We start from the raw sequence: 14,855 nt of genomic DNA, 5'->3' as shown, positions 1-14,855 counted from the left end.
TAAAGAAAAACCAAACAGAAATCCTTGAAATGAAAGAAACAATAAACTAAATTAAAAGTTCAATTGAAAGCATCACCAACAGATTAGACCACTTGGAAGACAGAACCTCAACCAATGAAGATAAAATATATAATTCTAAAAAGAATGTAAACCACACAGTGAAAATGGTAAGAAACTATGAGCAGAACATTCAAGAAATTGGGGATAATATAAAAAGACCAAATTTAAGAGTTATTGGAATAGAGGAATACACAGAGATACAATCCAAAGAACTGAGCAATGTGTTCAGTGAAATAATATCAGAAAATTTTCCAAACATGAAGAACGAATTGGAAAACAAAATCCAAGAGGCTTATAAGACATCAATTGTACAAAATCACAACAGATCCACACCAAGGCACATGATATTGAAAAAAGCTACAAGAGAAAGGAATCAGATTACATATAGGGAGAAACAAATTAAGTTATGTGCAGATTTTTCAACCCAGACTCTGAAAGCTAGAAGATCCTGGAACAAATATATCAAGCTCTGAAAGAAAATGGATGTCAACCAAGAATTTTGTATCCGCCAAAATTAAGCTTTAGATTTGATGATGAAATAAAAACTTCCATGATAAACAAAAGCTAAAAGAATTTGCAGCTAGAAAACCTGCACTACAGAACATTCTGTAATAAATGAAAATCAGCAGAGGAAGGTATTACCCTAAAGGACAAGCTAACCAAAGGAAAAACCAAGTTAAATAACAAAATGTCTGGGAATACAAATCATGTCTCAATAATAATCCTGAATGTTAATGGCCTAAACTCACCAATCAAAAGACATAAGCTAGCTGATTAGATTTAAAAAAAGAAAGAAAGAAAGAAAAAGAAAAAGAAAAGAAAGAAAAAAATGCTGCCTCCAAGAGACTCATCTCATAGGAAAAGACATGCACAGACTGAAGGTGAAAGGTTGGGAAAAATCATACCACTCACATGGACTGGGAAACAAGCAGGGGTTTCCATCCTCATATCAAATAAAGTAGAATTTAAGTTAAAGTTAATCAAAAGGGACAAAGAAGGACACTACGTACTGCTCAAGGGAACCATACACCAACAAGACACAGCAATTATAAAAATATATATGCCCCGAACAATGGAGCAGCTACGTTCATCAAACAAACTCTTCTCAAATTCAAGAGTCAAATTGACCACAACACAATAATTCTGGGTGACTTTAACACATCTCTTTCACTACTGGATAGATCTTCCAAACAAAAGCTGAACAAAGAAGCTATAGAACTCAATAATACAAATAATAACTTAGATTTAACTGACATAAATAGAATATTTCATCCTTCAACAAGTGAAAAATACACTTTCTCCTCAGCAGCATGTAGATCCTTCTCTAAAACAGACCACATATTATTGCACAAAGTAACTCTTAAAAAAAACACAAAAAAGTAGAGATACTACCCTGAATTCTATCAGATCACAAGGGAATGATCTTAGAAATCAATGAAAAAATAAAAACTACTCCAACACCTGGAGACTAAATAATATGCTACTAAATGAAAAACAGGTTGCAAAAAATATCAAAGAGGAGATTAAAAAATTCTTAGAGGTAAATGAGAACACTGATACAACATATCAAAATCTATGGGACACTATGAAGGCAGAACCAATAGGAAAGAACATTGCATGGAGTTCATTCCTTAAAAGAAGAAAAAGTCAATAAATAAATGACCCAATACTACATCTCAAACCCTAGCAAAAGAAGAAAACGTTCACACAAAAAACAGCAGAATACAGGAAATAATTAAAATCAGAGCTGAAATCAATGAAATTGAAACAAAAGATACAATTGAAAAATTGACAGAACAAAAAGTTGGTTCTTCAAAAAAATAAATAAAATTGACAAACCCTTAGCCACACTAACAAAGAGAAGGAGAGAGAAAACTCAAGTCACTAACATATGTGATAAAAAAAAGGAAATATCACAACACAAACTACAGAAACACAGAAGATAATTAGAAATTATTTTTAAAATTTATATTCCAATAAAATAGAGAATATTAAAGGCACCAACAAATTTCTAGAGGCATATGAATTGCCCAAACTTAATTGGGATAATATATGCAATTTAAACAGATCAATTTCAAGCAAGGAAATTGAAGACACCATCTGAAGTCTACCAACCAAGAAAATCCCAGGACCAGATGGATACACAGCTGAGTTCTACAAGACCTATAAAGAATAAATAATACCTAAACTCTAGAAATTATTTTGTGAAATAGAAAAAAGGAAGCACTTCCATACTCATTCTATGAGGCCAATATCACCCTGATTCCAAAACTAGGCAAAGATACATCAAAGAAAGAAAACTTAAGACCAATATTGCTAATGAACTTAGATGCAAAAACTCTCAATAAAATCCTGGCAAATTGAATACAAAAACATATCAAAAAGATAGTGCACCACAGTCAAGGGGGTTCATCCCAAGGATGCAAGGTTGTTTCAACATGCGGAAATCAATAAAAGTAATTCATCACAACAATAGATTTAAAGATAAGAATAATATGATCATCTCAATTGATGTAGAAAAAGCATTTAACAAAATACAGCACCCATACATGTTCAAAACACCAGAAAAACTAGGGATAACAGGAACATATCTCAACATCACAAAGGCTCTCTATGCTAAGCCCCAGGCCAACGTCATTCTAAATGGAGAAAAATTGAAAGCATTCCCTCTAAAAACTGGAACAAGACAGGGATGCCCTCTTTCACCACTTCTATTTAACATAGTTCTTGGAACACTGACCTAAGCAATTAGACAGATGAAAAAAAATTAATGGATATGGATAGGAAAAGAAGAACTCAAATTAGCACTATTTGCCGATGATATGATTCTATACCTAGAAGACCCAAAAAATTCCACCAGAAAACTTCTAGAACTAGCAAATGAATTCAGCAAAGTAGCAGGATACAAAATCAACACCCATAAATCAAGTCATTTCTGTATATCAGTGACAAATCCTCTGAAAGGGAAACAAGGAAAATTACCCCATTTACAATAGCCTCAAAAAAAAAAAATAAAATACTTGGGAATCAACCTAGTGAAAAAGGTGAAAGACCTTTACAACAAAATCTTCAGAATGCCAAAGAAAGAAATTAAAGAAGACCTTAGAAGATGGAAAGATCTCCCTTGTTCTTCAATAGGCAGAATTAATATTGTCAAGATGACCATACTACCAAAAGCACTATACAGATTTAATGCAATTCAAATCAAAATCCCAAAGACATTCCTCATAGAAATAGAAAAAGCTGTCATGAAATTAATCTGGAAAAATAAGAGACCCAGAATAGCTAAAGCAATCCTTAGCAAGAAGAGTGAAGCAGGTAGCATCGCTACACCAGACCTTAAACTATACTACAGAGCAATAGTAACAAAAACAGCTTGGTATTGGTACCAAAATAGACTGGTAGATCAATGGTATAGAATAGAGAACACAGAGACTAACCCACATTATTACAGGTATGTTAGACAAAGGCACCAAAAACATACATTGGAGAAAAGACAGCCTCTTCAAAAAATGGTGCTGGGAAAACTGGAAATCCATATGCAACAAAATGAAATTAAATCCCTATCTCTTACCATGCACAAAACTCAACTCAAAGTGGATCAAAGACCTAGGAATTAAACCAGAGACACTGCCTATTAGAAGAAAAAGTAGGCCCAAATCTCTATAGGTTGGATTAGGCCCCAACTTCCTTAATAAGACTCCTATAATCAAGAATCAAGAAATGGGAAGGATTTAAACTAAAAAGCTTCTTTTTGGCAAAAGAAACAATCAGTGAGGTGAATAGAGAGCCTACATCTTGGCAAATTTTTAACACTCACACATCAGGTAGAGCACTAATCTCTAGGGTACATAAAGAACTCAAAAAGCTAAACACCAAAAAAACAAATAGCCCAATCAATAAATGGGCCAAGGAACTGAACAGACACCTCTCAGAAGATAATATACAATCAATCAACAAAAATATGAAAAAATTTTCAACATCTCTAGCAATTAGAGAGATGCAAATCAAAACTACTATAAAATTTTATCTCACTCCAGTCATAATGGCAGCTATTAAGAACACAAACAACAATAATTGTTAGCAAGGATGTGGGGGAAAAGGCACACTCATACTTTGCTGGTGGGACTACAAATTGGTACACCCAATATAGAAAGCAGTATGGAGACTCCTTGGAAAGCTGAAAATGGAACCACGATTTGACCCAGCTATCCCACCCCTTGGTCTATACCCAAAGGACTTAAAAATAGCATACTACAGGGACATAGCCACATCAATATTTAAAAAGCACAATTGACAATAGCTAAACTATGATGCCCTATATGCCCTTCAGTAGATGAAAGTATAAAGGAAATATACACAATGGAATATTATTCAGCATTAAAAGAGAATAAAATCATGACATTTCCAGGTACATGGATGGTCTTGGAGAATATAATGCTCAGTAAAGTTAGCCAATCACAAAAAAAAAAAAAAAAAAAAAAAAAGCCAAATGTTTTCTCTGATATAAGGAGGCTGATTCATTGTAGGCTTGGCAGGGGGAGCATGGGAGGATTAGACAAACTCTAGATAGGGCAAAAGATAGGGAGGGAAAGGGAGGGTGCATGGGGGCAAAAAAGATGGTGGAATGAGATGGATATCATTACCCTAAGTACATGTAGGAAGACATGAATGGTGTGGATATACTTTATATACAACCAGAAAAAAAAAAAAAGACTGTCATTAGTAGCAGGGTAAAAAAAAATTGTCTTGATATCTACTCTCTTAAACATATTTTAAAAATTTTTTGATAACTTTAATATATGGACCATCTCTGGGCATATCTATCTCTATTAGTCTGTTTTATCCTGGTTTTCACTCAGAATTGGTTCTGAATCCTAATATGCCTAATCAGTGTTTACTGAATACTGGACATTTTGATTGCAAATTGAAAAATAAAAAATCTAAATGCTATTTTCATCTTCTGGGGAAGAATTAATTTTTTTTTCTAGTCTTCAGTTACAGTTGGGCAAACACCTGAAGGATGCTACTAGATTAAATTTCAGGTTGCCTGAGTTTGTCCTTACTACTAGAGCATCGCTTACCAGGGTCTTAACTCGAAAGAATTATCCTGTGAATCCAGCAGGGCCTCTTGTTTTCTTTGTGGAAAGTGGTTAAAACGGTAATTCAAATTTCAATGGTAATATCACTGTTTAAACCTTACTTTTTCATTTATGTCAATTTTAATACCTCAAATATATTTTCCCAGGAATTTCCTCATAGATTTTGTTTTCAAATTTATTGGAAATAATATAATTCTACTCAGTATTGTAATAGTATCTTCTTATCACTGTCGTAGCTGGTTCCTTATTCCATTCCATATGTTTAGGCCTCCTCTCTCTCTTCTCTCTTCCACCTACAACTCTCATCTTGCTCAATCCTAACAGAGAATTGTGTACTTTATTAGTCTTTTCCAATGACCAGTATTGGGTCTATCATTTCACTCTATCATATCATACCTTTATTTTCCATTAAGTTTTTAACTGACTTTTATAATATTTCTCATTCTACTTACTCTCAGATTATTAAGAAATCAATTTTTGAACTTCTAACATTAAGCTCATTAACTTTTAGATGTTTTTATCACCTGATATAAATATTTAAAGCTATAAATATTCCTTGAAACAGTTGTAGCTATAACCAATGAGATATAAAATGAAACATTTTCATCAACATTCAGTTAAAACTATTGTTAATTTTCATGTTTTATTTGGATCATAACCTTTTAAGAAGAGTAGTTTGCTAGTTTCACTAGTAGAGAATTGTCTGGCAGTATCTCTTTGCTAATGATTTTTAACTGAATTCCATTTTTAACAAACCTATTTCTCAGTCTGTTCCCTTTATAGACTGATATACATTTAGCTGTCCATCCTTGCATAGATCTATAGGCCTTTATGTCCCCAGCCTTATAAATGTGTCCCAAACAGACTCAGAAACCCCTGCTCCCCTGATTGGATCCAAAACAGACTTTTCACACTCTAAGGGGCTACTATTCTCCAAAATTCTGGTTTCTCAGTGTTGGCTTTTGTCCACTAAAGTGGCACTTGCCCCTTCATCAGTGTTGACCTATCTGTATAGTTTTAGCTTTTCTTTAATTTTTCTGGGTTTTTAACATATTTTTAACTTTTTTGTGAGTTGAGAAATAAATATTAAAACATATTTGCTGTAATTTGTTCAGTATCTGAGTGTTTTATGGAAGTGCAAGACTTTATGGACTGCCTTGTCTACTATACTGCCAAAAGCAGATATGTGAGAGTTATTACTACTCTTTTGATGTTCTGTATTAAAGTGTGTGTTTGTTAATGTGATATAGTTATATATAATGTTAGAGTTCATTTTGACATAATCATACATGCATGGAAAATACTTTGCTCCATGTTAATCCCCAGTATTTCCCAGTCCCCCTTCCTCTATACTACTCTTCCTACTATTTACAATTTTCTTAATTAGCCGTGTGTGTGTACGTGTGTACGTGTGTGTGTGTGTGTGTGTGTGTGTGTGAGAGAGAGAGAGAGAGAGAGAGATTCACTGTGGTATATTTATATAGGTGCATAGCAAAATTTGGGCAATTCTGTCTTGCAGTTCCATCATTTTCTGGTTGGTTCCCTCCTCTCTCCCCATTGATCCCCTTCCTCTGCTCTAGTGACCTCCCTTCTATTTTCATGAGATTCTCTACCCCCAACATTGTTTGCCTCTTACTTTGTTCTAGCTTCCACATTTGAGAGAAAACATTTGACCCTTGACTTTCTGAATCTGGCTTATGTCACTGAGCATGATCTCCCATTCTATTCATTTCCCAGCAATTGTTATAATTTCATTCTTCTTAATGACTGAATAAAACTCTATTGTGTGTGTATATAGCATATTTTAAAAAATTTATTGTGTCACCTAATATTTTCAATTTTTGTTGCTTCCCTGAACTCTTAGAAAAAGGGTGGGTTTTTTTTTTAATTTTTTCTCTTCTTTGGAGAACTTAGTGTTTAATATTTGCTAATTAGAATTATCCTTTTTGTTATAATACCTATGTCTCCTACATTGGTATTTTTTGTCTACTTGACTGGTTAAAAATGAGAGGAGTGAGTTAATATCTCCTACTGTGAATATATTTTTGTACATTACTCTTTCAGTTTCTTGCAATTTGTGTTTTATTAATGCTGGTGCTATGTTATTTGGTACACAGAACTTCATTGTGGATTCACCCTTTATGAAATACCCCTCTTCATGTTGTTTAATGCTTTTTGATCTAAATTCAATGCAATCTAATATTGATTAATATTGATTTTGATACTTTTTTGGTAGCTTCTTGCAAAGCTTTTGCTTATCTTTCAATAGCCAGTCTTTTTTGCTTACCTGGTCTTCCTCAAGTATAGTTGAATTTTTGCCAACTACTCTTAAATTTTTCTGTCTCTGATAAAAGGAAAGATAGAAATCCATAAGTTGATTTTTTCCCTTTAGGATTTTATATAGGAAAGAAAACATACCTGAATCTTGAAATAAATGAGTTTTATATTATAATTAGCTTTCTTATTTGGGACACTTCCATAAAACATCTGCTTACACTTTCCCAGATGTTAGATTTGCAAATTTCCCAATTTACCATTCAGGCTTTTTGAAATATGAAACATAAAGGCTACCATGCCTTAAAGTTATACAAATAATATGCCACTGCTCTTAAATTACATTTTACCTTTCCCTGTTAACTTAATGGTGAAGAGACAAATTTAATCTCTTGTAAATCATAGTCATCAATGAAACATTCCAGTAACTTGTCAATTTATTGCATTATAAATCATGGTAGAAAAGCTGAGACCACCATCTGAACCACCAGAAAATAAGGTTGTTTTGCATATGTTTGCATTATTATGTAATGGGTGCATGCAATACACTCATTACATAATAATTAAAGAGTTAATTCTGTGTTACTAATTAAATTGGAACAAATATTTTTGAGGTCTAGGATTGTTTTTATTTTATCATAAATTTTTACCATAAAGAAAATTAATTAATTTCTCTTTTACAGTGTACTCTGAGTCTTTAATTCCAGGCATGTGTCATGGTTACATGTTTGTTCTGTGTGTTAGATTGCCTGGATTCATATCAAGCAATTCAACTTTATCAAATTTCAGTGTCTCATCAGTAATGAAACTTATAATGTCATCTCCTTCTCATAGGATGGTTAAGAAGATTATCAGATCACATATATACAAACTGAAGAACAATTTCTTACATGTATCAGGTGTTCATAAACTTAAATATATTAATATTTTATTACTTATAAAATTTGAGGTAGCCAGGGTCATAAAAATAGTGTTGCCCAAGCCTTTCAGCTACCTCTCTGCATGTACTTGCCCCACAGCAGTGTGATGGAGACATGTACTAGCTATAGAAAATAACTGTAGGAGGGCTTAGTCTGTGTCATTTCTGGGTAGGTTGGAGCACATTCATTACCTCCAGGTGTCTCTCTTCTGTCATGGATATTGAAGAGGCTTCGTAGTCCAGCAGGTGCAGCTGCAGATGGTGAAGTCCTTATCAGCCTACATCTTTGAATGACTACATAGGGAGAGCCTTTATTTCACCACAAAACCTATGCTCAAATTCTAATGGATTTTTTCCATCAGTGGAAAAGTTAATACTAAAATTTATATGTAAGGGCCAAGGATCCTGAAGAACCAAGATAATCTTGAAAAAGATTTCTTGATTTCAAAGCTGAACACAAATAAAAACAAACTAAAGCAATTTGGTATTGTCTTAAGAATACAGGTCTAAGTCAACAGAATACAATGGAAGCTCTTAAACCTATATGACTGTGGACAATTGATTTTTCATATGGCTGGATTTCTATTTAATAGGAAAAGAATAATCTTCAACAAATAGTTTTGGGGCAACTGGATAAAAATGAAGTTGGGTATTGTATATTGAATATTTGCCAAGAGAGTAGACTTTGAGTAGCCTTAACACACACACAAAGGGAAAATGACGGTATCAGATGATGAATAGATTAAGTTGCTTGATTATAGTAATCAATTCACAATGTGCTTCTACATTGTGCATATAAATCATATTGTATGTATATATGATGTGCATATACAATGATAGTGGAATGGGATGGACATTATTATCCAAAGTACATGTATGATGACATGAATTGATGTGAATATACTTTATATACAACCAGATATATGAAAAATTGTGCTCTATATGTGTAATAAGAATTATAATGCATTCTGCTATTATATATAAATAAAAATAGTAAAAAATGAAAGAAAAAAAGGAACAAATATATTTTGACATTTGTTTATTCCATATACTAATTCTGATTTCTGTTTTTGTAGTATTTTAATTGTCTTGTCAGAAAATCTTCTGTTTAAAAAAAAGTAGCTTTGCTTTCTGATTCCTATAATTTATTTTTTATGCCTCTGATTTATTTTACAATGTTCTCATGATTCATTGTCTCCATCTTAAGTCTCTGTTATTCTTTGCCTCACAAAAAAGTGAGCTTGCTTTGTGTTTCTGCTTAGAGAACAGCATTTGACTAAATGTAGCTTCTGATATTATACTTCCTAGATCATTTACCCAAAAATTTGTTCAAGTCTTTATTTCAGTTCTATAGTCCACAGCCATTGTTTTACCCAATAAGTAAGATGAAGCTCATGAAATTTATTGACCAAAAAGTAAATTTAAAAGTACTGACCCATGAAAAGCCTATATTATTTTCTCATTATTTCTTCCCCAAGATATCTGTGGCCAAGAATTCCAGGATAGATATTAAGAATATAAACTGCAACTTGATCAACCAGAGTTAGAAGATCTAACCCAGAAACACTGGAAAGTTACTATGTCTTGGGAAACTGCTAAGCCTATTAGAATTATAGCTTTATAAAGAAGAACAAGCTAATTTTAATTTACCTTTCCACTGCACACGAAAAGATAAAGTAAGAACTCTAGATATAAATCTGGTGTATTTCTGGTCATTTCTCTTTTTTCTCATAAAATGAAGAATTTTTTTTCTTTTAAATTGGAAACATTTTCTAATTTCTGTTAATATTTAAATGGAAATGCAGGTTAACAGTCCAGGGAATCCTATGTGATCATCAACTACTTAAGTCAGAAACAGTATACCTGAAAGTATCTTAGGATGTAATTTAATCCAATGTTCTAGATGGTAAACATTTTGTAAATGAATAGTAATAAAGTCATGTTTTGATTATGTTTATAAAGATAATTTTATAGTAAAAATATTTATCATAAAGTTATTATAAATTTATAAGAAATGTGCTATTATAAGTATGCAAATCTGGATTTAGACATCTAATTCCCTATTACCTGTTCTAAACTAATTTCATTCTGTTAGAATACAAGAAAGCCAAAGTCAGCTGAAATTTTAAAAGTAAGGGAATAAACCATAATCTATGAAATCTGATCCCAACTTTGATCCCTAAATTACTATACAATTAGATCAGTTTTTAATACTTCCAGGGAGTTTATTTTCTCTTAAGCTAATAAGGGTTTATAAATTTAAAAGAAAATATTCCAAAATAAATCATGCCATGGTCATTAAAGCAAAACAACGTTATTTCTAAAGGAGGTAAATTTTGTAATTGATTCCTGAACTTCTTATCAGCTTCATTAGTAAGGTACCATTTCAGATGACATGAAAACACTCATGCTAGTGGACTCTTGGCATCTAGTTTCCATGATTGTGTTTGAGCTAGAAGTTACTTGATGAATTACAGAAGGTACACATAGCAACCCCTACAACCTGATAAGAGAATCACACAATGGTGGCCATTCATGGTAATATAGAAACTGTTTATACCACTTCTGCTGCTAACCCACCAAGTGATTCTTTGCCCTTTGTAGATAGATTTTCATGAGTCAACCACTTATGCCTTAAATCTTTCCCTTAGCATCACTTTGAAACAGTCTTTAAAAGAAGAAAGAAGCAAGAGAAATTTCTATTAATCTTGGAGGCTTAGTTAACATTGTGAAATGGGTGACTTCCTCCTTTAACATCTGTGACTTGGTTTTTCTTTGTTTTATGTTTTTCCTATTCTCTCCTTGTTCCTTTCTCCTCCTTTACGACAGTAATACGTAAAATTCCCAGGAAACATACTCTCGGCCCACCCATTAAACATGTTCTTTAAGAAGGATCTAATAAACTACTTATCCTGTCATATAGGGACCAAAGTTTAGAGGGCCAACTTCACTAAAGACATTCATTATTTTGAAAAACGAAAAGCAATCATTTTTCCTGACTATAGATTGCAAAATGGGATTCCCAATAGTAGACAATATATCTATATTTCTTAGAAAAAGGTGGAGAATTATAAGTACCACAGACTATTTGCTGCTCAATCAACAATGCTACTAATGCATCAAAGTTATGTATTAGTATCTGAAAAGAAGCAAACAAAAAAGGCTCACTTCAGTTCCGAATCTGAAAAAGCAACATTAAAATTGAAAAAAAAAAAAAGAAAATAAGAGGACTTGAGGAATATACTTGTTCTCTGGAATCAAAGTTCAGTCTGACCATTTTTATTTCTAGAATGAACAGTCTCAAGAAATGTCTATAATGGGCTCTGAGATGAGGTCAAGAATGAGGCCACTTGCACTGTGCCCAATTTCTGGCTGTGAATTGTGCTATATATTCACATGCACCTCTCCCTACAGAGGTCTGAGGTGAAGGAAGCTATATTTTGATTCAGTACTTTGGGATATAAAACAAATATGGAAAATACAACCCAAAATACTTAGCTTAATAAATTAGTTCTTCTGTGAACTCCCCCTTAAGAAGTAGAGAATTGTGTATTAAATATGCTTTATGTTCCCCCAAACCTTAGTTTTCTGACTTTAAATAGTTACTGTATGCATTGTTCTTTATGGCACTTTTGTACAAGAACTTATAAAGAATTTCTCAGCACTAATTCATGAGTCCTTGAATCCCTCATGGAGGTGCTGGTGAGGAGGAGAGCAAGGAGTGTGAGAAATGCTTGATGAATGTGCTCGGTGGGGTGGTTCAGTTTCTTAGCGTTGCTTTCATTTTTGTCTTAAAATATAAAATAGTGTGTGAGTCCTACTTGAACTGAGAGTAGGAGCAAGCACAGCCCCTTATTGCTAGCTTTGAACAAGTCACTTTGATCCCTATGTCTGAGCTATACACATCTCTGAAATAGCAGGGTTTTATAAAATATGTCCAAATTTCATCAGGCTTTGATGTGTTCAGATGAACTAAATTATTGCAAAGGCGCTTGGCTCCGGGAGGTGCTCCCCAATGGCCACCAAAATTTTACCTTAAAATATATATGGAAATTACAAAATACTCATTGTGTCATAAAATTATTGTTGGAAAAAAACTCCTAGAAAGATCAATATATACAAATCCTAACCTAACACTCTCAAAACTAGCACAATGCAGGATGTAAAATGGAAATATGGGGTCACTTGTTCAAAGAGCATGAAAGGAACGTTTTTCCTTCCTTCCACAGTCTCTTCCTTGACAGTGATTATGTCTTTAGGTGTGGACAGTGCAGAACTTTGTGGCACCCAGGATGCCAACCAGGAACTCCATGCTCAAGTGTGCATGGTCACTCTGTGCCTTGCCATACGTGGGCCCTACTGGGGCTGAAGGAAGCAACAGTTGCTTGGCAGGGGTGAGGAAGCAGTGACCAAGGACCTATCCATGGGAGGCAGAAACCGGTATCATGTGCCTACCAAGCCCAAGGTGCATGTTCCAATTGCCCTTCAGATTTCATTTATAACATACAACTTCAAAGATAAAAGTACCAAGAATTTCAACACCACTAAGACAGAACATCCAACCCTAAATAGAGTGAACCCTTCTAAGCTGCTGCACTGAATTACTGAACTAATTACTCATCCATGAAGTCAGCCCTACATTAGCAATCATCAATTAGAAAAATAAATGTATACTATTCACAACAAAATTGACAACTCCAACTAATTATCCAATTTATCTGAATTAAACCTAACTAAAGGTGTACAAAAAATATTGATAAAGAAAATTATGAAATGCTTTTGAAAGACATAAGTTAGAAAATGAACAAGTAGAAAGATGTGCTATATTAAAGGATGGAATGATGTTCATAAAGACGTGAGATCTTTCCCAAACCAGGCTATAAATTCAAGACACTGTCAATGGGATTTTTATATAGAATTAGGAAAACTAATTTTTAATAGTCATATGCAAGAGAAAAATCTAATAATATCAAAGTTAATTCAGGCAAAGAACAAAAGAAGAGAGGAATTTTTCCATATCAAATTTCAATACATAAAATTTTATTCATTACAGAGAAAGGGTGATAGATCAATGAAAGTCTGTATAGAAACTTGGTTTTGTGACAATCACTGTAGGCTGATTTACAACTTATCTGTGTCTAGTGAGTCACAAACACACACACACACACACACACACACCCCTACCACCACCACCACTACTATCATCACCACTACCCTCCACCACAACAAGTTACATGAAATAGGTTTGTTTACAAATAGACAGAAAGAGACAATAACAGCTTGGAATTCATGTGAGCTTATCCCTTAAGGCTCAGGAAAACTCTCTGTCCCCTAGAAGCAGTCTCAGCTGCGTACGTCCCACTCACACCACATCTGAGGGACACCAGAAAGCAGCCGACTTGAACAATGTGACTAGCTGGTCTGAAACACTGAAGGGCATTTTTGTTTCTGGAGGAGAAATAGAACAAAGCTTCAGATCTTCCAACCATCCCTCCTTGTCTCTGGATGATACCTTCCCAGCACATTCTACTGCTATTCTGGAGAACTATTAAGCCAGAAAGAAGTGAAACCTGGGTTGGTCCAAGGCTACCTAAAGATGACAATCTTTGCTGTGGGTGCACAGCAAAGAGGCTTTATAATTCAGTGGAAATAATGCAACAAGTAGTAATAAACAATGGAATTTTTGTCTATATAAATATTAACTTAGATGATTTTCTCATACACTAAAGCCAATTCTAGTCATCCAATAATTGAATGTTTCTTACATTTTGGGCTTAGCGATCAAATAAAACTTTTAAATTATCATAAGAAAATGCCAGAGTTAAGCTTTATCAATGTAAGAAAGGATATTTTAAAACAGACAAAAAAGTTCCACTTATCAAGAAATAATTGCCAAAATTCGCAACTTCAAAATTTAGAACCAGAAGGTTAAGACAAGAGCTGGGGTAGATATTTGCAATGTGTCCAACTGATAAAGGATCAGAATTCAAAATATATAAAGAATTTCTGTATATAGATTAAAATAAGAAAGACAATAGTTATAAAAGCGGACAAACCATAGGAAGAGGCAATATACACAAGAGAAGCCCATATTTTCAAATAAAAAGTTGTCCAGACTCACTTCTAATCAGGAAATGCAAATTAAAACAATGATGTTATACCAATGTTACATCAAAGTCTGAAAAAAAAAAAAGGTGTTGGCAACAATGTGGAAAGACAGAAATTCTTGACTTTGGAATTCCAAACTCTTGGCATAAGAACAAAATTGGCATTAGTACTTTGGACATTATTCTGATCGCATTTAGTCAAACTAAATGACAAGCTATGACCCATAAATTCTATGTCTAGATATTACACTGGTAAACTTTTCACACACATGAACTAGGACATTTATTGAAGTCTTGATCACAATAGCAAAAAGTCAACCCTCATAGTTGGGGGTGTAGCTCAGAGATAGAGCACATGCCTTGCAGGGCCCTGGATTCATTCCCTGGAACCAA

Source organism: Marmota marmota, unplaced genomic scaffold (genome assembly GCF_001458135.2).
Source record: "Marmota marmota marmota unplaced genomic scaffold, marMar, whole genome shotgun sequence".
Lineage (NCBI taxonomy): Eukaryota > Metazoa > Chordata > Mammalia > Rodentia > Sciuridae > Marmota > Marmota marmota.
This window is presented reverse-complemented; position numbering follows the sequence as displayed.